The following is a 25,739-nucleotide window of genomic DNA, read 5'->3' as shown; positions in this document are numbered from 1 at the left end:
ACAACTGTTTTCAACATTGAAAATAATAATTAATATTTATTGACCATCAATCATCATATTAGAATGATCTCTGAAGGATCATGTGACACTGAAGATGGGAGTAATGATGCTGAAAACTCAGCTTTGATCACATAAATTAATTACAGTGTAAAATATTTTAAAATAGAAAACAGCTGTTTTAAATTGGAATAATATTTCACAATATTACTGTTTTTGTTTGTATTTTTAATCAAATAAATGCAGCCTTGGTGAGCAGAAGAGACTTCTCCTAAAAACATTAAAAATCTTCCTGACCCCAAACTTTTGAACGGTATATATATATATATATATATATACATATATAAATACATATACATATATATATATTAGGGCTGTCAAAATTGCTCAAAAATGACGTTCGAATATTCCCTCTAAAAAACACACGAATATTCGAACTATTCGAACATCTGGTTGCGCATTTTGTCAATGACGCGCATTACGTCAATAACAGGACAAATTAATACAAAGAGACATAACTACTTGTATAGGTAGTTCATTTAAGTTTAAACATATTTCACAATGTATTACCAACACAAAACCAAGTAAAAAAATTAACTATATGGCCAAGACCGCAGACCTCACTCTCGCTCACTAGCATGCTCACTCTCTCTCTCTCGCTCTCTCTCGCGCGCACGCGCGCTCGCCCTCGCCCTCGCGCTCACGCTCTCTCTGCGCATAACGGTTTAAATTAACAACAACAAGCACATGTTGAGTGCTGATCAAGAGTTTTGTGCAAGCAATTTAAGGTCGCGACTCTTGTCCCAAATATAGCAGGCTTCATTCAGTGATTGAAACAAATTTATTAACATTAATTAAAGTTTTACAGAACCGACATTGAACGCTCCGAGCGAGCTGTGCTGTGGTAAACAAGGAACTATTCTGTTTAACGTTAAATAAAATGAGGCACACAATTCCGAGAAATGTGACAACAAAGAACTTTTACCCTGAGGTTCCTAAAAAATAAAGTGCTATTAAAAAAGAAAAAGGCTACTTACATTCTTGGTGCTTGTATTAAAAAAGGGGGGGGGAAAGGAGAAAAAACTGACTGCAATTTATTCCATTGTCTTTTTAGTGCACTGTCAACTTTCAGCAGTGACGCTGTGCTAGACAGTGCGACTCGTGTGACCTGTCCCTGATGTCTCAGGCAGCTCGCGCGCCCACTCGCAAAGCAGACTGCAGCGCCTCTGCTTCCGCGGGCTTGATTTTCCATATTCGAAATTCACATTCGAATATTAATTTTCACGTTCGAATTTCTGTTTTTTAAAACTATTCGAATATATATTCGAATTTAGAATATTCGTTGACAGCCCTAATATATATATATATATATATATATATATATATATATATATATGTTTGTATAATATATATATATATATATATGTTTGTATAATATATATATATATATAAATATATATATATATATATATATATATATATATATATATATATATATATATATATATATATATATATATAAATATAGCTGCGAGCAGCGATGGAGGGCCTAAGCCTTTAGGTAACTGAAGGCACCGGGGTTGCGGTGCCACCGGCTTGGGCCCGTAATTGCTGCTCGCAGCTATATATATATTTTTTTTCTTCATTATTTTTTTTTTTTTGCCTTTTTGCCACTTTTGGGGCCCTTAACATGCTCAAAAACTCTTGAAATTTTGCACACACGTCAGAACCTGCGGCCATCAGGGCCGGACTGATGCTGGTACCGGGGCGTGACGGGGGCTCGACAGCGCCCCCTGGAATGAGGTCCAAAACCTTGGTCCATAAATCAAACATGCTTGCATGTAATAATATGAAACTCAGTACACATATAGATCTCATCAGGCCGAACAACTTTCGTGCTCTAAATTTTACAAAAGCCCAACAGGAAGTCGGTTATTATACGTTGTTTGGAAAACGCATACAATGGAATGTGAAATACTCCTCCTAGGGATTTCATCCGATCGCCACCAAACTCGGTGAGAATAAAGTCAAGACACTGAGGATGAATTCTTGCGAACAGATTTTTGATATCTCGAACGGTTTGGCCGTGGCGAGGAAACGAATTTATGGCGAATAATGGGACACAGGAAGTGTGTTATAACTTCTGCATACATTAACTGATCTTGATGAAACTTCCGCAGTGTGTTCGTTGTAAGAGGCCGATCACATGGATGTGACTATTGTGAGTCAAAGTTATAGCGCCACCAACTGGCAGCAGGAAGTGTGTCACTTTGAAGTCACCCTCTTACTTTTACCCGATTTGCTTCAAACTTTATGTGTATAATGTAAACACACGGCAGATGTAGACCTGTGAAAGGATTATTGATATCTTAGAAACTGTTGCCGTGGCAACGCATCAAATTTTAATATTCTTTTCGGATGCGTTTGAGACTCTTAGCATGCTTGAAATTGGATGAAGCTAGACAGACACATAACACTTATTAGCCAGTAGACATGTGAAAAGTTTCAGAAACGGGCGTGGCAGGGGGGCTCAACAGCGCCCTCTTGAACAGGGTCTGAAAACTTGGTCCATATATCAAACACGCTTGCATGAATTAATATGAAACTCGGTACACATATAGATTTCATCGGGCCGAACAACTTTCCCTCTGTCAAGTTTCACGCCAGCCCAACAGGAAGTCGGCTATTATGGGTTGTTTGGAAAACGCTTGCTTTGGAATGTGATGTACTCCTCCTAGAGAATTCATTCAATCACCTCCAAACTCAGTCAGCATGAAGTCAAGACATTGAGGATGTTAAATTGCGGACGGATTTTTGATATTGCGAACGGTTTGGCTGTGGCGAGGAAACAAATTTATGGCGAGAAAAGAGAGGAGACGAAGTGTTATAACTTCTGCATACATTAACTGATCTTGATGAAACTTTAGCAGTGTGTTCGTGGTAAGAGGCCGATCAGATGGATGTAACTATTGTGAGTCAAAGTTATAGCGCCACCAACTGGCAGCAGGAAGTGTGTCACTTTCAACATGCGTTTGACAAAGGTGGGGGGGTTAGTTTTACCAACAGTTACAAAAATCAGTATATATATTGGTCTCACCGAGCCGGACAACTTTCTAATTTACAGTTATTAGCTCAGAGCAAAAGGAAGTCAGATATTTTGGTTTGAATGTGGATTTTTTGGATATTTCAGACTCTTGAGTTTTTAGCTACTCTTCCTAACTGGTTTATTTTATTCACACCAAACTTTTTCAAAATGATAAAGATACATTAAAGATGCTAAATTGTGAACGGATATTAAACATCTCAAACGGTTTGCTATAGTGAGGGACTAAAGTAAAGTAACACTTAAAGCCTCATCTTGTAAAAATGTAACACCATTTATTTCTATATAAAAGTATAAAAATATCACAACTAAACCCATTTTATTCTTTTTTTTTTTTCAATTTAATAATTATTTATAAGTTTAAAAATAGTAATTGTACTATTTAGTCCCATAAAAGTCAAGTCATACATAGGGCTATACTGCCCTCTTGTGTTCAAAATCAGGTAGGCCTATTTTATCTACATAAAAATATACTAGGTATGTGACGGTGAGAATATTTTACCACCGGTTAATCGACGTGTGACACCGCTGTGGGCTTTTGAATCGCCAACTTAAAAACGAAAGTAAAATATGTTCGTCCGCACTGTCATTGATAGTGGTTGAGCGAGCGTTTCAAATGAATTCCTATGGAAGTAGGAATTAACTGAAAAAAGTAGGAAGTAGGAAGTAGGAATTTTCCTCGCCGTGGATGCGCACCGTTATGAATGCCCGTGCAGCCATGAGCATTTTAGTTTAATTTTAAAATTAGCGCCTTTCGGGGGGTGGATTGCTTGAAATTATTTTACAAAAGCACAATGTTGTGTTTTATTGCGACTGTACACAAACATAAGTTAAGACTTTGCAGTTTGAATGTCGTCCTGTATAATGACGGAGTATGTTTTTATGTGTCCACTGTTCAATCGCGCCCACGCCACACACACACACCCACCCACACACACACGGTTTACTATCTTTGTGGGGACTCTCCATAGATTTAATGATTTTTATACTGTACAAACTGTATATTTTATCTCCTTACACTAACCCTACCCCTAAACCTACCCATCACAGAAAACTTTCTGCAATTTTACATTTCCAAAAAAACTCATTCTGTATGAAGCTTGTTTACCCATGGGGACCTCTATTTAGGTCCCCACTGTGATACGAGTCCCCATGAGTCTGTGTGCATTCAGGTTAAAGTCTGCACCGGGACAGAAAAACATGAACACACATATATACACACACACACACACACACACACACATTCCAGCATTGCAATCTTGACATCGCAGCCTGATCATTATAGCCTTAATAAAATATAATAATAAAATAGTCAACCTAACATATAAAAATTACACTGCTCTAAATAGTCAGTAGTACAATTCGTACATTCACAGTAAGCAGCGCTCCACTGTGATGTTTCCAAGCACATTTTTGCGCATGTGAAGAGGATGATTTTTTTCATCAATATTGGAACACGAGTGAAGAACAAAGCCTATAATAAAGAATAGTTTAGCATCCAAATACATGGCAAATGTTGAAACATTTTGATTCTAATGACAGGGTTACGTGAACCCAACACTGCTTACTTTCATTTTTATTTTTACATTAAATTTAAAGGATTTGTTGTGGAATATTTTGAGTGTATCGTAAAATCAGAATAAGGTAAGTTAAGTAATATTTTCTGTCTTTTATATATTTATATATGTGTGTGTGTATATATATATATATATATATATATATATATATATATACAGTGGTGTAGTCTACGTGATACGCAGGTATACGCCGTATACCCACTAGAAAAGGCCAAGGATTTGCGTATACCTACTTAAAAAAAGCGTGAGGATACGTATCAAATTCGTTTTGGGTCAGAACTTTCATAAATTCACCCCGTCTGTGTTTGTGAAGCGACGGATCGAATCGCGGAATCCAGTCACAAATGGAACTTGCTATATAAAGCAGAACGTCATGGAATTTGGCTCTTTTTGAATGAATAAATCAAAAGTAGGGCTGTACAACGAATAAAATCTCGATATGGACTAGTCGTGTGTATGAATATTAAAGCTAAAATAGACTGCAATTGTTCTACGCATCTCTGGGAATGAGCGCTCAATGTGTGCTCCACTAACTGTTACACACACACACACACACACACACACACACGCACGCACGCACGCACGCGTGACTCACGCTCTTGGTGTTTTCAGCGTTTCACTGTATTGAGACATGATGAAGGCTACACATGTGCATTTCATCGCAGAGCTGCTATTAGAGTCACTTGACGAGAATTTCACCATTTCATTTGATAAAACTATCGTCATTCATTCGTTTCATGCACACAGAAACTGTTATGTCTTTACGACAACCTGTCAAAATAAAAGTTCTGTATAACTTGAAGAAATTATAACAGAAATATATTACTATTGCACAGTAAAGTATACTTCAGGCCTAATAATAATAATAATAATAATAATAATAGTTTATTAAAACACACAGAAACTCAAATGTCTACAACCCACCAAAATAAAAGTTCGGTCTAACTCAAATAAATTAGAAAGAAATTGCACAGTAAAATGTATTTTAAAATAACACCTTTTTTTTTGTATGCGGTGGCGGGCGGGGGGGGGGGGGTGATTGGGGATATTACAGTATACTCACTACAAAAAACTAGACTACACCACTGTGTATATATATATATATATATATATATATATATATATATATATATATATATATATACAGTGAGGAAAATAAGTATTTGAACACCCTGCTATTTTGCAAGTTCTCCCACTTAGAAATCATGGAGGGGTCTGAAATTGTCATCGTAGGTGCATGTCCACTGTGAGAGACATAATCTAAAAAAAAATCCAGAAATCACAATGTATGATTTTTTAACTATTTATTTGTGTGATACAGCTGCAAATAAGTATTTGAACACCTGAGAAAATCAATGTTAATATTTGGTACAGTAGCCTTTGTTTGCAATTACAGAGGTCAAATTTTTCCTGTAGTTTTTCACCAGGTTTGCACACACTGCAGGAGGGATTTTGGCCCACTCCTCCACACAGATCTTCTCTAGATCAGTCAGGTTTCTGGGCTGTCGCTGAGAAACACAGAGTTTGAGCTCCCTCCAAAGATTCTCTATTTGGTTTAGGTCTGGAGACTGGCTAGGCCATGCCAGAACCTTGATATGCTTCTTACAGAGCCACTCCTTGGTTATCCTGGCTGTGTGCTTCGGGTCATTAAGACCCAGCCTCGACCCATCTTCAATGCTCTAACTGAGGGAAGGAGGTTGTTCCCCAAAATCTCGCAATACATGGCCCCGGTCATCCTCTCCTTAATACAGTGCAGTCGCCCTGTCCCATGTGCAGAAAAACACCCCCAAAGCATGATGCTACCACCCCCATGCTTCACAGTAGGGATGGTGTTCTTGGGATGGTACTCATCATTCTTCTTCCTCCAAACACGTTTAGTGGAATTATGACCAAAAAGTTCTATTTTGGTCTCATCTGACCACATGACTTTCTCCCATGACTCCTCTGGATCATCCAAATGGTCATTGGCAAACTTAAGACGGGCCTTGACTTGTGCTGGTTTAAGCAGGGGAACCTTCCGTGCCATGCATGATTTCAAACCATGACGTCTTAGTGTATTACCAACAGTAACCTTGGAAACGGTGGTCCCAGCTCTTTTCAGGTCATTGACCAGCTCCTCCCGTGTAGTTCTGGGCTGATTTCTCACCTTTCTTAGGATCATTGAGACCCCACGAGGTGAGATCTTGCATGGAGCCCCAGTCCAAGAGAGATTGACAGTCATGTTTAGCTTCTTCCATTTTCTAATGATTGCTCCAACAGTGGACCTTTTTTCACCAAGCTGCTTGGCAATTTCCCCGTAGCCCTTTCCAGCCTTGTGGAGGTGTACAATTTTGTCTCTAGTGTCTTTGGACAGCTCTTTGGTCTTGGCCATGTTAGTAGTTGGATTCTTACTGATTGTATGGGGTGGACAGGTGTCTTTATGCAGCTAACGACCTCAAACAGGTGCATCTAATTTAGGATAATAAATGGAGTGGAGGTGGACATTTTAAAGGCAGACTAACAGGTCTTTGAGGGTCAGAATTCTAGCTGATAGACAGGTGTTCAAATACTTATTTGCAGCTGTATCATACAAATAAATAGTTAAAAAACCCTCAAACCGTATTCACTTTACAGCCCTTAATCCTGTAATTGTGGACAAATGTGGGCACGGGGGTCTCAGGTGTGATCCAACAATTTTTTTTAAATAAATGATATATCACTATCTTCGATAATATTAAAACTATCAATTTATGGTGTTTTTTTTTATTTGTGAGGTATTTTTGAATTTATTTAAATTAATAATACCATATTTTTTATTTAAAATATGCTTATTTTTATGTTATATTTAATATTTTTTTAACTTCAGTAAAAAACTTCATTTCATTAAATTCAGATAGCTAAAACTTAAAAAATGAGGTGACTTTTGTGACATCTGGTGTCTTATGTTGGTATAAAATTTACAAAAAAAGCAATAATCTCAATTATTTCAATAGTAAATATGGCTTTAGTACTCAATGGCTGCATATAGGCTAAACTCTATAAATCTGTTATAATAAATGTAAGTTTTTGACTTTATCACAAGTTAGAACTGTAATTTAAAATATATATATATATCTGTGTTTGGTGAGACAATACAAAAATGCAAAATATGCTTAGACAGATATGACCAAATATGACCAAATATGACAAATAAGTAGTAGACCATTTATTCTATATTTTAAACAAAAAAAACATTAAAAAAAAAATAAAAAAAAATGTATTGGTACAAAACTGGAAAGAATAAATTACTTTAGTGACACCTGGTGTCTTCTGTTGGTATAAAATTAACAAAAATAAATAAATAAATAAATAATATCAATAGCCACTAGATGGCTCTACTAAAGGGCTGCATGTAGGCTCTATAACTCTATAAAACACTGTTATTATGAATTTAACCACCAAGTTTTTGACTTTATCACGAGTTAAAATTGTAATAATATATATAATATATATCTTTGTTAGGTGAGACTGTACAAAGATACCAAAATATGCTTAGACAAATATGACCCATCAAATATGATGCTATAAGGAAAATACAAAGTAGTTGATCATTTATCATTTATTTTACACAAAAACATCAAATTTTAATAACTCAAAAAACTAATTGGTACCAAACAGGTAAGAATAAACAATAATAACTCAAAAAAGTAAGTGTTAGGTAAGAATAAACAGGTAAGAACAAACAATAATCATAGTTATAATGTGTTCATGCACTTGTGCGCATGTGTGTGTTTGTGTGTGCATGTGCACAGGTGATTTTAGAAAATAAAATTAAAATTCAGTCATTGGCTCATTCAATACTTTGTTTTTATATGTGAGTGACTTTTTATTAAAAAAAAAACAAAAAACAGCTATGTTATTGGCTCATTGAATGCTTGCTTTGTGTGTGTGTCTGTGTGTTTGTGTGTGTTTGTGTGTGTGTGTGTATGTGTGTGTGAGTGTTTGCCACAATGAGATTGTTGTACAGGATCACCCCTTCATTTGTGTGTATGTATGATATGCATTGTGTTGGATCTAATGATTTTTTTTTTGACAAAAAAAAAAAAAAGCTCTGAATTACAGTTTTTCCCATTCATTCCTATGGGTGCCCATTTTTGACCCAAATACGGGATTAAGGAGTTTTTTTTTTTCACCCATTTAACATTCTTGAATCGAGTCAATTTTTTTTGTGTGTGTTCAGGTGGCAAACTTAGGAAAAGTAGCCAAGTCTCGTACCGCTCAGATTAAGGAAAGTATTTTTAAAAAATTAATACAAATTATTTTGCCCACATTTGTCCAGATTACGGTTTTAGGGTTAAAAAAATCATATATTGTGATTTCTGGATTTTTTTTTTTTAGATTATGTCTCTCACAGTGGACATGCACCTACGATGAGAATTTCAGACCCCTCCATGATTTCCAAGTGGGAGAACTTGCAATATAGCAGGGTGTTCAAATACTTATTTTCCTCACTGTATATATATATACTGTATATATACTGTATATATATATATATATATATATATATATATATATATATATATATACATACTGTATATATATATATATATATATATATATATATATATATATATATATATAAATATAGCTGCGAGCAGCGATGAAGGGTCAAAGCCGGCGGTACCGACACCCCGGGGCCTTTAGGTAAAGGCACCGGGGTTGCGGTGCCACCGGCTTGGGCCCGTAATCGCTGCTCGCAGCTATATTTGTAATATTATTTTTCTTAAATATTTTTAAATGAAATATTACAATAGTAACATTTCTTTTGTTATTTAGTATTTTTATATTTTATTTATTATTAATGATAATAATAATAATAATAATATTAATAATAATAATAATAATAATAATACAAAAAATGTAATATGCATTTTAAAAATCACAATTAAATTTTTTTCTTGCAAATCATGCAGCCCTAATATGGACAACTTTTATGACACTTCAATGGTGCTTTTTTGTTCTTTTTAGAGCTTGACAGTCACTGGTCACCATTCATTCACTTTCATTATATTGAAAATAACTGCTATGCCGTTTTGTAATGACATGAGAGTGAATAAATGATAACAGAATTTGTTTAATAGAAATATTGCTCTAAACAAATCTGGTAAAATGGCATGACAACGGCTGATGATAGACAGGGCAAATTCATTCCCACTGAACACGATGCCCACCACATGACATGTGAGCTCCACAAAAGAGCTGACATTATGCAACCACAAACAAACTAAAATAGAAGACGATCACCTTACATCCTGCCTTACATCCCCTAAATCTTGTCATGAGAGCTTCCTCGATTGCTTTGCCCTAAGGAGAAAACAAGAAACAAACATAAACATACAAAATCACACAACAACTCTTGAGTTTCCACCTTCATTTTAGCCCAAAGGAAAGTAGACAACTCCAAATTATTTATATATATATATATATAAATAATATATTCCTAAGTGGACAGTTTGATTTCACATAAGTGTGATTGACTTGGAGTTGCATTGTGTTGTTTAAGTGTTCCCTTTATTTTTTTGAGCAGTGTATATATACACTGCTCAAAAAAATAAAGGGAACACTTAAACAACACAATGCAACTCCAAGTCAATCACACTTATGTGAAATCAAACTGTCCACTTAGGAAGCAACACTGATTGACAATCAATTTCAAATGCTGTTGTGCAAATGGAATAGACAACAGGTGGAAATTATAGGCAATTAGCAAGACACCCCCAATAAAGGAGTGGTTCTGCAGGTGGTGACCACAGACCACTTCTCAGTTCCTATTCTTCCTGGCTGATGTTTTGGTCACTTTTGAATGCTGGCGGTGCTTTCACTCTAGTGGTAGCATGAGACGGAGTCTACAACCCACACAAGTGGCTCAGATAGTGCAGCTCATCCAGGATGGCACATCAATGCGAGCTGTGGCAAGAAGGTTTGCTGTGTCTGTCAGCGTAGTGTCCAGAGCATGGAGGCGCTACCAGGAGACAGGCCAGTACATCAGGAGACGTGGAGGAGGCCGTAGGAGGGCAACAACCCAGCAGCAGGACCGCTACCTCTGCCTTTGTGCAAGGAGGAGCAGGAGGAGCACTGCCAGAGCCCTGCAAAATGACCTCCAGCAGGCCCCAAATGTGCATGTGTCTGCTCAAACGGTTAGAAACAGACTCCATGAGGGTGGTATGAGGGCCCGACGTCCACAGGTGGGGGTTGTGCTTACAGCCCAACACCGTGCAGGACGTTTGGCATTTGCCAGAGAACACCAAGATTGGCAAATTCGCCACTGGCGCCCTGTGCTCTTCACAGATGAAAGCAGGTTCACACTGATCACATGTGACAGACGTGACAGAGTCTGGAGACGCCATGGAGAACGTTCTGCTGCCTGCAACATCTGTGAAGAGCACAGGGCCCCAGTGGCGATTTTGCCAATCTTGGTGTTCTCTGGCAAATGCCAAACGTCCTGCACGGTGTTGGGCTGTAAGCACAACCCCCACCTGTGGACGTTGGGCCCTCATACCACCCTCATGGAGTCTGTTTCTGACCGTTTGAGCAGACACATGCACATTTTTGTCCTGCTGGAGGTCATTTTGCAGGGCTCTGGCAGTGCTCCTCCTGCTCCTCCTTGCACAAAGGTGGAGGTAGCGGTCCTGCTGCTGAGTTGTTGCCCTCCTACGGCCTCCTCCACGTCTCCTGATGTACTGGCCTGTCTCCTGGTAGCGCCTCCATGCTCTGGACACTACGCTGACAGACACAGCAAACCTTCTAGCCACAGCTCGCATTGATGTGCCATCCTGGATGAGCTGCACTAACGGAGCCACTTGTGTGGGTTGTAGACTCCGTCTCATGCTACCACTAGAGTGAAAGCACGGCCAGCATTCAAAAGTGACCAAAACATCAGCCAGGAAGCATAGGAACTGAGAAGTGGTCTGTGGTCACCACCTGCAGAACCACTCCTTTATTGGGGGTGTCTTGCTAATTGCCTATAATTTCAACCTGTTGTCTATTCCATTTGCACAACAGCATGTGAAATTGATCGTCAATCAGTGTTGCTTCCTGAGTGGACAGTTTGATTTCACAGAAGTGTGATTGACTTGGAGTTACATTGTGTTGTTTAAGTGTTCCCTTTATTTTTTTGAGCAGTGTATATATATATTTGGTGGCAATACAAAACAATGCAAATAATGTGGTGATTTAATGCACTTATTTTAATTTGGCCTATAAGCCATTAGACATGGGCAAACTGCAGCCAGCTGGACGGATTCGGCCTTTCATGTGGTTTAATCCAGCCCATAGATCCTTTAACCTGAAAATGTTTTTTTTTTCCCTCTTTTCAATAGCTCTATTATATTGCAATAGGACCTAATGAGCCTCCACAAGTGTTGCCAGATTCCACAAGATCCAAACCACCCAATCAGAGCAGTGAAACTTGTACAATTCTGAAATATTCCACTCAATGTTATAATCAATTTGACCAATCTAGCAACAATAATCATGTGCTTTCTTTCAAATGCCAAATAAGTATAAATGAACTTATCGATTTCTAGAATACTCTGCGAAATATTCTCAACGAAATGTTTAGTACAACCACTACATGTTCACACACAAAGCTTATGCTGTCAGGGGCTACTAACATCTGCCAGCCAACCATAAATGATGAAGTAATAAATCCAAACACAAATATCCACAACTGGCTCTACTTTAAATGGCCACCTTAAACTCTGCCATTCATTGTCCTTCTTGTTTTTTGTCAGCTATGTGTGAGAATCAAAATCAATCAGTTTTTGATTGTGCGATCTATTTGCAGCATTAAAACATCTGTTTTCTGTCTGTGTTAATATATGTATAAACTTTTAAAGGGGGGGTGAAATGCTCATTTTCACTCAATCTCCTGTTAATCTTGAGTACCTATAGAGTAGTATTGCATCCTTCATATATCCAAACAGTCTTTAGCAGGCATGAAAACAGGTCAGGGGTAAAAAAGAAGGCAGCACAGAAATACTCCTTCAAACGTACAATTTAATTTTTGAAACTTTGTCCATGTTTAGCATGGGAATCCAACTCTTTAACAGAGTAAAAAACTCAGTATGCATGAAATAGCATTTCACCCCCCCTTTAAAAGAAAAAGCTATGATAATCATACATTTTACTATTACTATGAAAACAAAGAAGAGAAGTTAAAAAAGAAGACATTTATAATCCCCCCCTTTTTTAAGGTTTTTTTAATACCTAATAGGTAATGGCTGGATGATCCCATCAGTCACAGACACACTTCAGAAAATTGTGCATCATGTATTAGAATGGGTATACAACTATTTCTGGGCTTAAAGGATACAAGAACCAATCGAGTGCCAAAAACTTGCCCGCCCCAGGCTAGTTTCATGCTCCCTCCTTGTCTCGTGACTCATGAGAATGAGTGTTTTAACACAGAGATGTTTTAATAGCATCTCTTATTTATGTAGCTAAACTTAATTTGTTTAATATATTTAAACTTTTAAATTCATATATATATATATATATATATATATATATATATATATATAACAAGGTTTACTGTAGTTAACAAAAAAAAAAAACTTATGCATTGGTTAAAATGATCCTTGTTTGATTCCTCTGATTGAAAGCTAACACTTACAGCTCTAATGTGTGTCTGTGATGCATTTTTTTCAATGGCTTTTACAGTCATTTCTTTGACAACATGAGCAAAGTCGCTATGTTGCCGCTCTCCTTCCTCATTCATCCATCCTTTCTTTCTGCTCTTCTCTGTCTTTCTCTGTCCTTCAGTGCTTGAAGGCCGTCCAGCACACTGGCACACATTTTTGGCTCAAGCAGCGTGTTTGCTTATGCTTTGTATCTACTTTGCCTCTCTCTATCCTCTCAGCCTTTGTTTTTCACACAACTTATTTAGATCAGCTTAGAAAAAGCTGAAATAAACACTCTTAGGAATAGTTCGCCCTGAAATTAACATTCTGTTAATTACTCACCCTCATGTTGTTCCAAACTGTTGTTCATGTTTAGGAGTTTGTGTGAGTTGTGCGTTATGCATTGCTACACTACTGACAATAGAAAATAGACCTTTTTGCCCGATGTGACCGCACCTTAAGATTGCACATTATAATGGAAATTATGAAATGCAATAAACTCGTCTGCGTTATGCCATGAAACAAGTACACAAGTCATAAGGACTACTGTTATGATACTTTTATAAGTGGAACATTCATGACGTCCTTTTCTATACAATGAGAGTTAATAAACTGTCAAAAAAAAAAAAAAAAAAAAACACACCACAAAGGTAGCATTAATAAATTTGTCCATATTCCTCCTGCACAATATTTAAAGTCTTCTTGAATCATTTGTGTCAGGAACAGACCGAAACATCTTCTTTTTTTTTTCTATTCTTTCAAATCTAATTTACATTTGCATTCTGATTTAAAATGACAGGTCTGACATCAATGAACCGCTTGAGTTGTAACCCATGAATTTTGCCAAATTTGAATTTGCTGCAGTTCAAAAGAGATTTGAGAATGACTGTGAAGGGGAAGATTATCAGTGAAGAACAACTATCAACAATAATTAAGTTCTGCTCATTTGTGTATGGTTTCAGAAGACTTGAATATGAATGTTCTGCCCTTCAGGCATTTAAGTTTAATTTTTATGCTTTTAATTTGGTATACTTTCAGTTTCATGCAGACTCTTATTTTGACGTTTGTTAACTGAGCTAAAACAGGAAGTAGGAAATGACATTAGAAACGCATTAGAAACGGCAGACCAGTTAAAAAAATGCAGACAGTCATTTCGTCAGAGAAAATTCATCTTGTCCGTTGATTCCCCAGCAGAAGCAAAGCTTGTATGTATATAATCTTTGTTCTGACTAAGTTAACTTTTAAGCATTTGATTTTGTGCTGGAAAAGTAATGGCCATGAAAGCTATGTGGCTTAGCTAATTACAGTATTTTGCTGTTTGTTTTCTAGTTTCACTCTCTCATTTCTCATCACTCATCTCATATGTATGGATTCAGTACAATGTGAAGAAAATAAATCTGCATACAAAGAATTTCGGATTTCTTCATGTTCATGAATAGAGAGAGTTTATCTCACTGTTTATTTGGAGTTGTTACACCTCAGCGAGAACAGTACAGTGAAAAAGCATAATCCAACTGGAGTTTTCAACGTCTTGAGAAGCAAGTAGATAAGCAAGATGAGTAAAATGGAATCAGAAAGGACTGACAATGCATCTGCGCGCACAAGAAAATCAAGGAGCTCTCACTCATCGGCGTCGAGTGCAGCAGTAAGGGCGCGCGCCAAAGCAGAGGCAGCGAAGGCACGAGCAGCGTTTGCTGAGAAAGAAGCAGAGCTGAAGGTACAAAGGGCAGAGAAGGAAGCAGAGCAACAATTAGGAAAAGCAAAGCTGGAAGCCAAACTAGGCACACTTGAACTTCAAAGAGAGGCAGCCGCAGCTATTGGCCAAGCTGAGGCATTAGAAGCAGCCGAACTAGATCTAGAAGGTTCAATCAAGACCGATGTATTTTCTCAAGCAAATTTACAAAATGAAATTGTAACACGCACTTATGAATATGTTGAAGCACAAGCTGAACATAACGTACCACGAACTCAAGCATCTGCCCATGCAACATTACCTGAGGCAACACTGTCAGAAAGGAGCTACGTCACATGGAATCCTCCAGCAGAACGCAACTTACAGTTAGTGGATGGGCAAGAAGAGGTTGAAACCCATAACAGACCATCTGAGTATAACACAGGTCTGGTAAGATATGATGGACATTCTACAACACCCATTCGAGACGGTGGACTTCACACAACACCTGCTAGAGACAACGGACACCCCGCAAAACCCAAGACAACACATCATCCTCACAAATCACCAGTTAAAGCAACAGCGCCATCATACGTGCCTGTGTATGCACTATCCAACCCAAGCGTGACACCTGAAACAGAACACCTGGCACGGTACCTGGCTCGTCGTGATTTAGTGAGTACAAGTCTCTACCGATTCGATGATAAACCTGAAAATTATTTAGCATGGCAGTCATCATTTAGCAATGCTACTACAGGCTTAGGACTCACCTCCACTGAAAGGTTAGATTTGCTGATTAAATGGCTCGGACCAGAGTCTGTGAAACACATCAAAAGGATTCGCTCTGTGCATGTCGGGAACCCAGATGTAGCACTTAAAAAGGCCTGGGATCGCCTCCAAGAGTGCTACGCTGCGCCTGAAGTAATGGAGAAGTCTCTTTTTAAGAGATTGGATGAATTCCCAAGAATATCAACCAAAGATTACGGGAAGCTGAGAGACTTAGGCAATCTTCTTATGGAAATCCAGGGTGCCAGAGAAGAAGGTTACCTCACAGGATTGGCCTACCTGGATACCACCAGAGGCATTGGGCCCATCGTGGAGAAACTCCCTCACGGGCTACAGGAGAAATGGCTCTCAGTTGGCTCAAAATTTAAAGAAGATAACAACGGCTACTTCCCCCCATTCGATTACTTTGCCGATTTCATCTGCGATGAAGCACGCCGGAGGAATGATCCCGGTTTCATCCTTCTATACGCCAGCAACAACGGACTGAAGTCAGACAAGGTAGTCTTAAATAATTATGGAAGAAAAATATCCGTTCACAAGACAGACATCTCTTCAGGTAAAGACCCACCTGCGAACTCACCTGAGAAAAAGCCCGGTGGGCCAGAGAAAAACTGCCCCATTCACAACAAACCACATTCGCTAAGGAAATGCAGAGTATTTAGAGGGAAGACTCTTGAAGAAAGAAAGAGCATTCTCAAGGAGAATGGAATTTGTTTCAAGTGCTGCATATCAGCTAGTCATCTTGCAAGAGACTTGTGACGGTTCAATGAGTCCTTGTGCAGTTAGTGCTTGTGTGTTTGTCCCGAGTTACAGGCTGATTGCTGGAGGGCGTGGCTTTACACCTGAACTAGATCAGGGTACTTTAAAAGACGCACTCTGTCAAACAGAGAGGGAGAAGATGGCTCGCTGGTGTTGCGGCTCTGGAGGCTTCCAGAGAGCTGACGGGACGTGTGGGCTATGGGAGAGCACAACCGCTTCGGAGATCTGATGTGATATACTTTTCCCTGATGACGATATTTTGATTTGGACTTCTTGTTATGTTTGGTTGAACTGATATCACTTGAGCTTACTACGTACAGTTACATGCTGACACGCTGACTAACACTTATACTGATCTCCTGACATTTCATGTTTGTTACTTTATTTAAAATAAATCTTATTGTTTACGCAGCGGTGTTGTGGCGTCTCCCTTACTTTGTTGCGATCTTTGAGAAGAATCGTAACAAATGGGGGCTCGTCCGGAAAGAGTAATTCGTTAACAAGTGAGAGTTTGTTTGATTAAAATGTAGACATTGTTTAGCTCATTTGGTAGACTAGTGCTCTGTTAGATGATAATGTGAAAAGTTCATCTTATTTATTTCGCATTATTTTGGAGATGTATGTAAATCTTTGATTAGATTATGTTGGAGATGTCCCGTGAGTTTGAAGGTAGTCATTTAAGGTAAGTGCATGTTATTAAGGTACGGATGAAACCTTATTCATTTTTTCCCCAGTAGGTATTAGCAACGCTTGGCGTTGATTTGTTATTTTGCTTTTTTTATTTTTGTGCAGGCTTTTGGGTAAAGCACACCGCCGTGGCTACGGATTGGGCTGTATTGCTCAGTTTCGAAACCAGCGGTATTTGGTGTTTAAAGTCGCTTTACTCTTGGAAGCTGCATGAAGATTAGGTATAGAATAGGTTAGTGGGCTGTTAGGTAGGGTAGAAGGAGAGAAGTTGAATGAGTGTCCGTTGCTTATTAGGTTTTTAAAATGCACTTACTTTAAGTCGAGAGTGTAATCGACAAGTTTGAAGGTTAAAATGACGTCCGTTGAAGAATTTGTTAAAGCTCCGTCGGAGGACGTGTTAAATTCGTTTGTGAAACAACAGTTGTGGGAACTTGTAGAGCATTTTAAAATCGGTGATGTGGATAAAAAAAATAAAGAAGAATGAACTTCGTTCTATTGTAAGAGATTGTTTAATCGAAAATAATCTTTTGATCGTTTCCACAAAGAAAAAATATGACGTTGAAAAAAAAGCTTCGTTAGATATTTTTTCAGGGTTGTCTTTCGAATAGAAAAAAGAGATTTTGCAAATGCAACAGATTCACGATAGAGATTTGGTCATGGAAACTAAACGGTATGAGTTGGAGATTGAGAAATTAAGAACAGATAATTTACTTAACCTGTTAAGCTGCAACGCCACTTTTGAAAAATCCCCAGAAATGACATACCCAAACTAAAACAGATACAGTTCATGAACCCTTTGTACTAAAAGCACAAGTATGATCTCGTTTGAAAGCTGACACCTGGCAGTTTATTGTAAATGTAGAATTAATTATTGTCGTAATGACAAAAAATGTTATAAATAGCTTCAAAGTTTTGTAAAGTTATTAGAAATTATTTTTTATGAAACATCCTCATGAAAATAAAATTGAAATTGGCACTGGAGCAATCTAGAAATGCACTACAGCTAAAGCCACATGTCTAAACATTTTATGTTTAAAATCTGAAGATAATAAGCCCAAAACTCTGTATTTAGTTAAATGTTTTTCAAGACCATGTCATGTGACTAACAGTTAGGGCTAGCTAGCATGTTAGCTTAGCACACCATCAATACACGACAATATATGAGATTAAAACCATATTTATGCTCAAAACGTACTTTATAACTCAAGCCGAATGTTTTAAATAATCTTCTGTGATCTAATTTAGCTTCAGATAAAAAAATCAGACAGAAAATATATTATTTGATAGTATTATGCACAATGATGAAGTCTATATAGATTAGCATTACATTATAAATATAATCTATTATTATAAAAATACCTGGCATGGCTTGAAGAACACAGGCAAATCAGATATCATTGCAATCATGTTTATTGTCTTCAAAACATCTTTTATCTGCATGATTACAGCCGATCTCTGTTAGCTGTGTGTGTGTTCGAGGCTTCCTGGAATGTCACATGATCATGGCTCTTCTTCATGTGCCATATATGGACTATATTACTGTGCATATAGCGCCCTCAGGCTATTGGTATGAATTGAAAACACTGTGAATTAGAATACCAAACGCTCATAAAGATAACATTGACGCATTTGGGTATAAATTCAATAAATATTATTCCTGTCTATAGAAATATGATGTGAATCTAAAAGAATCTATCAATATTTCTCCAAATCTGCACATTTTTGAGCTAAAGCCCTGAGGGACGTTGTTTTGTGTATCGCTGTCATGACGACAGCACAGAGTTTTTTATGAATGGGAGCGGCTGACGCGCATAATTCATATTAAAGGTATCGACTCATTTTTTCATTTCATAACTCCTGACACAAATTAAGACATAACTGTCACTATGAGTTTCTCAGAATACAATAGTGGTCAAATACTGAAACTTGAGTCTTATATCTTTTTAATGATGTATAGTTTGTCAAGGTATAACATTAAATCTGATAGTAATTTTGAATTAAATAAATAAAAAATGCTTCAGTGCGCCGACGCACTGGTGAAGCTTAACAGGTTAAACAATGCGAAATTGAATTTGCACAGAAAAAAATAGAGTTTGAGAAATCAGAACGGGAGTTTGAGCTGCAGGCGGAACGTTTGCAATTGATTAAGGAGGGTATATTATCCCCAGAGGGTGGTGAAAAGTTACATTCGTCTGGCAGTTTTGACTTTGCCGGTAATTTAAGACTGCTGCCTAGATTCAACGAACATGACCCTGATGTTTTTTTCTCTTTATTTGAGACCATAGCGGAAGAGGGGAAATGGCCAAGTGCGGTCCGAGTTATTATGCTTCAAACTGTCATTACAGGAAAGGCACAGGAGGCATACGCAGCGCTTACGATGGAGGACAGAAGAAACTATGATAAGGTAAAAGTGACTATCCTAAAAGCGTATGAGTTAGTTCCTGAGGCATACCGCCAGCGTTTTAGGAATTGGAGAAAAGGTGACCGCCAAACACATTCTGAGGTGGTAAGAGAACTTGTTTCACATTTTGATCGTTGGTGTATTGCTTCCGATGTTGATAATTTTGAGAAGTTGCGTAACTTGGTTATTTTAGAACAATTTAAGAACATTGTACCTGACTATATTGCTACATATATAAACGAAAAGAAGCCAAATGACGCGAGTGAAGCTGCAGTCTTGGCAGATGATTACATATTGACGCATAAAAATGTGTACCAAGAGGATCGACCAGGGCGTCATTTTGGTAACTTTAGTGAAAATAGGGTGGCATCAAAGCGATTTGAACAAACTTATGTTTCAAATTTTGAGAAAAAGGGTCGTGGGAGGAGTGACCAAGATTTAGTATGCAATTACTGTTTCAATGTTGGTCATTGGAAAAATAAATGTCCTATTTTGGCCTCAAAGTTGAAATTTAGTCCAAAGAGTAAGACAAATGCAAATGTTAGAACTGTATTGTTGACGGAGACTACAGGAATTAATGATTTTGCGGGTTGTGCTTTTATGGAAGTAGGGAATGCAGTGTCTGAGTCAAAGAGTGACAGCACAAAGCCCTTTGCACCATTCATTACGGAGGGATCTGTTTCTTTGATTAATTCTGATAAAAAAGTTCCAGTTAAGATTTTGAGAGATACCGGAGCTTCAGAATCCTTTATTCTTGAATCAGTCTTGCCTTTTTCTGATGCATCAAGTGAAGGGAAGAATGTTTTAATCAGGGGAATTGGATTACAAACTCTTTCTGTCCCTTTACACAGGATAAACTTGACTTCGGAGTTGGTCTGTGGAGAGGTAACCCTGGGAGTGCGTCCATCATTGCCAGTGGAGGGTGTCATGATAATACTGGGGAATAATTTAGCTGGAGATAGGGTATGGCGAGAGGTAATTCCACCACCTGTGGTAGTGTCCACTCCATTGTTTGAAGAGTCTGATGTTCTAATGCAAGAATTCCCTGAGGTATTTGTAACGTGTGCAGTAACTCGTTCGAGGAGTCGTGAGGCATCTTGTGATGATAAAGAAGTGTTTAACTGTGTTGTGCCTGGTTTGTCTACTATTTTTCCTATTACTCATAGGGAGTTGATGACTGCACAACAGAATGATCCTGGGTTACAACAACTGTTTGAGAAGGTTATTCCATCACAGGAGGTAAGAAGTGCTGCCAGTGGATATTTTATCCAGGATGAGATACTCTTAAGGAAATTTATTCCCTGTAAGAAAGGTTTGATGGAGGAATCTGTAATTCAAGTAGTGGTGCCAAAACAATTTCGAGAGGTGGTAATGCGAATTTCACATGGTGAAGTTGCGGGTCATTTCGGAGTAAATAAAACCTGTAACAGAGTTTTGAGACAGTTTTATTGGCCATGTTTGAAAAAGGATATTTCGGCCTTTATTAAAACGTGCCATACCTGTCAGTTAACAGGGAAACCGAATCAATCTTTGAGACTAGTGCCTCTGTGTCTAATAATTGACTGCGTGGGTCCATTACCTAAATCTAAATCAGGTAATTTATATTTGCTGACTGTGATGTGTCAGGCAACTCGATAACCGGCAGCTTATCCGATCAGAAGAATTACTACTAAGGCAGTTGTGAAAGCTTTAACCCAATTCATCTCTATTTTTGGGATACCAAAGATTATTCAGAGCGATAAAGGGTCTAATTTCACTTCACGTATGTTTGCTGAGATTTTGAGAGTGATTAAGGTCAAGCACAATCAATCAAGCCCATATCACGCCCAAAGTCAAGGTGCGCTCGAACGGTTTCACCAAACATTGAAAGCGTTATTACGTGCTTACTGTGTGGAATTGAACCGCGACTGGGAGGAGGGTTTACCCTGGTTGTTACTCGCAGCTAGAGAGGTACAACAAGAGAGTTTGGGTTTTAGCCCGAATGATCTTGTGTTTGGTCACAGTGTACGTGGTCCTCTTTCTGTTTTGAGGGAGGGATTGGGTGAAAAGGATCCTCCTCAAAATTTGTTGGAATATGTAGATGGTTTCCGTAGACGTTTATTTTTAGCTGGAATGAGTGCTCAGAAAAACCTTGTTGGAGCACAAGATAAAATGAAGAAACACTTTGACAAACATACTGAATGCCATGTTTTTATACCGGGGGATCAGGTGTTGGTTTTGTTACCTTCATCTGGCTCTCCTTTTTGCGCACGATTTACTGGTCCGTATACTGTTCTTCGAAAAATGACTGACCAAAATTATCAAATTGCAACTCCAAATTGGCGTAAGGCTAAACAGTGTTTTCACGTAAATTTACTTAAAGCAACAACATGGTACTTTTCCTCTGCGGTCGCCCTACAGGTTGGAAGCGGAATTGTCCATTACCGCTGTCGTAAAATGATTTACGGTTACTGTATGAAGCATGTAGGTTTTTTTTCATATGGGCAATGATAATATTATTAACCTTCCTCCTTTTATAATTTATACATATTTAGTAGACTAAACATTTTAACTCAAACATTTGCGATTTGCATGTCGATTACAATGCTCAAATCTGAATGAGAATAATAGTGATAGCATCCTAACCATCTAAAACTAACGCATGTTAGTGTTTACTAGCTACCAGATTGATAATTCGCTCATCTACTAGCTGATTCATGAAGATAAATAAATGGAGAACCAGATAGTTTCCGTAACGTAGCAGGCACACAACAGATTAGAAAAACTAAAGATAGTATGCAAGCAATTTACAGTTACTTACTAGTTCAACAGCATGACGGCCAAGTCAGCATCGGTCTGGTAACACTCCTCCTCCATTAGCTCACGCCAGCGAGCAAACGCTCGACCCATATTGATCCTCGTCCTGCCTTTCAGTTTATCACTCTCCCTTTTCCTCTTCCGACTCTACTCCGACAAAACCTTGGACTTCTTACGTTTCGCTGCTGCTTCAGCCATGACGAAAACAGACGCACGAAAACAAACGCGCTGGTTGGCCACATTTGAGGAAGTGGTGGGCGAAGTGACGTATGCCGTAAAGCAGTCGAATTTTGTAGTTCTTTTTGAGCGCTGGTTACTACCCGCACCGCGAAGTTACATAGTGCCAGTAAAAGCGATACAGACCCCGTCAGGCTCTGGCAGACGTCTCATTCAACCTATTGTAAGTCGATGTACTATCACAAGGGTCTTGGAAATATATTATGAAGGTTGAAAAGCTACATGTTGTTACTTTAAGCCTTATCATTCTCGTATTTCTGACACTCAACTGGTTAAGCCAACTGTTACTGTTGCTGCTGTCCCTCTGGATAATTCTCAACCTTTTTCGGTAATCGGAGGGGAGGATGTGATTGAACCTGAAGACTGTGTGTTGCTTCCACGGTTAAAGAATTCAGAGACCCTTCAGAATCTGGAGGTTTTGTTTTCTCATTTGTCAGAGTTAAAAAGGTCAGAATTGATAGAGTTGTTGTTTGATTTTCCTAGTTTGTTTGCAGATGTGCCCACCCGTATGCATCTGATCCAGCATGATGTGGATGTGGGAGATGCGCGACCTATTCGTCAGCGTTTTTACAGGGTTCCTATCAATAAGCGGAATGTGCTGGAGTCAGAGGTTCAGTATATGCTTAAGAATGAGATCGCTGTTCCTTCATGCTCCAGTTGGGCTTCACCATGCTTGTTGGTAAAAAAGCCAGACTCTACTTATAGATTTTGCACTGATTACCGCAAGTTAAACGCTATTACTAAACCTGACGCTTTTCCACTTCCTCGAATGGAGGATTGTGTGGATCAGGTGGGTTCTGCTAAGTTTGTAAGCAAACTAGACCTTTTAAAGGGATATTGGCAAGTGCCTTTAACTCCCAGAGCTCAAGAGATAACTTCATTCATTACACCATCAGGGTTATATTCTTACTCTGTTATGAGTTTGGGTTTGAGAAATGCACCCGCAACCTTCCAGAGATTGATGAATAAAGTGGTATTCGGCCTGGAGGGTTGTGCGGTGTATTTGGATGATGTTATTGTATTTAGTGATACATGGGAACAACATCTGGTACATCTTCGTGCGCTTCTGCTGCGTTTGGCTGAGGCATGTCTTACAGTTAACTTGGCAAAGTGTGAGTTTGCCAAGGGTACTGTCAGATATTTGGGAAAAGAAGTTGGACAGGGCGAGGTGCGTCCTGTTTAGTGCTGCAGGATTAATCGTATCGCAATCGCAATCGCGATGTCAAGCCTACGCAATTATATGACGCAAAATGTTGCGATTTTATATTAAATAAACAAATTAGCGCTGTTAACGCACTTATTAATGCAAATGCTTTTAAACCATTCATGCGCGATAATAGCCTACATAAAAGAACGAGCTGCCTGTGAATGTCCTCCACACACACACACACACACACACAGATAGACACGCGCCAGTATCAAGTTCTCTTTCGCGGTAGAACGAACAACACACATGTATGCCAAAATGAACGCGCTGCCTGTGAATGTCTGACTGTGACAGACAGAAAGACTCGCGCTAATATCGTGCGTGCGCACAAAACAGCATGACAGAATACAGTTCTCTTTCGAGCTTGAACGAACAATAACACACACAATTATGCCAAAATGTCTTTTTGTCGAGTGTCTTCATAACATAAGAGTAGTCTTATGATGAACATGAAGAGTTGTGATGACTCGTGAAAGAATGAGGCGCGTGTGAGATCCGCGTCTCTGACAGTGGCTGGCCTTTAAGGGATAGTACACAGTAGCCACTAATTACATCTGTCGCTAAAGTTATTCTTTTTTTTTTTTTTTTTTTTACCCCTGACATGTATGGTTATATGTACTCTTGTATGTAAATTATGTTTTGTTCTTGTTAAAATGCTATAAAAAAAAAAAATCTGTCACTAAAGTTAATCAAAGAACAAAGGGAACAGAGAAAAACACTCACTGCTCTTGACTAAAGAACTTTTTTCTTTAGGCTGATTATCACTAATCTGTGTGTGCATTTATTTTCCTTGAGAACCAAGCAAGTTGACCATTTGTTTATTATATCGCATATCGCAATCGTAATCGCAATATTGACCTCAATTATCGCAATATGACATTTTCCCCAAATCGTGCAGCCCTAGTCCTGTTCAAGCCAAAGTTGCAGCTATTCAACAGTTTCCTCCTCCATCAACAAAGAAGGAGCTGATGCGTTTTTTAGGGATGGTCGGGTATTACCGGGGTTTTTGCCCAAATTTTTCAACCGTTGTTTCTCCGCTCACTGATCTGCTTAAGAGTGCTGCCAATTTTGTTTGGAGTGCAAATTGTCAGAAGGCTTTTGAACATGTTAAACTGTTATTAACTGTTGCTCCTGTTTTAGCTGCCCCTAGGTGGATAAACTATTTAAGATACAAGTAGATGCAAGCCAGATTGGTGCTGGAGCTGTTCTGTTACAGACTGGTGAGAGTGGACTCGACCATCCTGTAAGTTTCTTTTCTCGTAAGTTTAATACTTACCAAAGGAACTATTCTGTAATAGAGAAGGAAGCATTATCCTTAATTTGGGCTCTTCAACATTTTGATGTGTACGTTGGGGGCGGATTACCTGTGGAGGTTTATTCTGATCACAATCCTCTAACGTTTTTACACTCTCTACAGTCCCCAAGTCAGCGGTTAATGCGCTGGATTCTATTTTTGCAGCCTTACAGTTTAACTGTAAAACACATCAAGGGAACTAATAACGTAGTGGCAGATGCGTTATCTCGTGTTCCTGACTAGATCGAATAGTGTACTGTAAGTGTTTGGACAGTTGTTACTATTTTTCTGTGCTCTCTGTTTGTTGCCTTAATATGCTTTCAGGATCCAGATTGCTGGGGATAAATTGAGTAGTCTGGGAGAATGGAGGTGACTGTGGAAAACACTTGTCATACGGGAATCGGATCTCATTAAAAAAAAAGAATGCTTTTGAAAGGAAAGTATGATTTGTTTTTTTTTGTTTTGTTTTTTAGATTCTTTGAGAGGTTTTGAGGATCCTTATAGGATATCGGATCTTTTTAACCCTCAGAGGTCGAAGATCACGCCGGCGTGATCTGCTCGCTTTTTTTCCTTATGAGTTGATT

The 25,739-nt window shown here is 38.4% G+C and overlaps 1 protein-coding gene across 8 annotated transcripts in view; it reads right to left on the bottom strand.

Annotated features, from left to right (window-relative positions):
* Positions 1-25,739, bottom strand: part of thrb (thyroid hormone receptor beta) — a 252,796-nt gene that overhangs the window by 170,103 nt on the left and 56,954 nt on the right. For 5 of the 8 annotated variants that reach the window (XM_081375854.1, XM_081375849.1, XM_081375848.1 and 2 more), the window contains one exon: positions 9,945-9,999. The exons of 1 other annotated variant lie outside the window; for it this stretch is intronic. The gene's annotated coding sequence lies outside the window, so the exon portion shown is untranslated. Of the gene's footprint in view, positions 1-9,939; positions 10,000-25,739 lie in introns of all 8 variants that reach the window. 2 more of the 8 variants (XM_081375851.1, XM_081375850.1) reach the window with 1 other exon arrangement.

Source organism: Scardinius erythrophthalmus (assembly GCF_964197995.2).
Source record: "Scardinius erythrophthalmus genome assembly, chromosome: 10".
Taxonomy (NCBI): Eukaryota; Metazoa; Chordata; class Actinopteri; order Cypriniformes; family Leuciscidae; genus Scardinius; species Scardinius erythrophthalmus.
The sequence above is the reverse complement of the archived record's forward strand: the minus strand, read 5'-3'. Positions and strand labels throughout refer to the sequence as shown.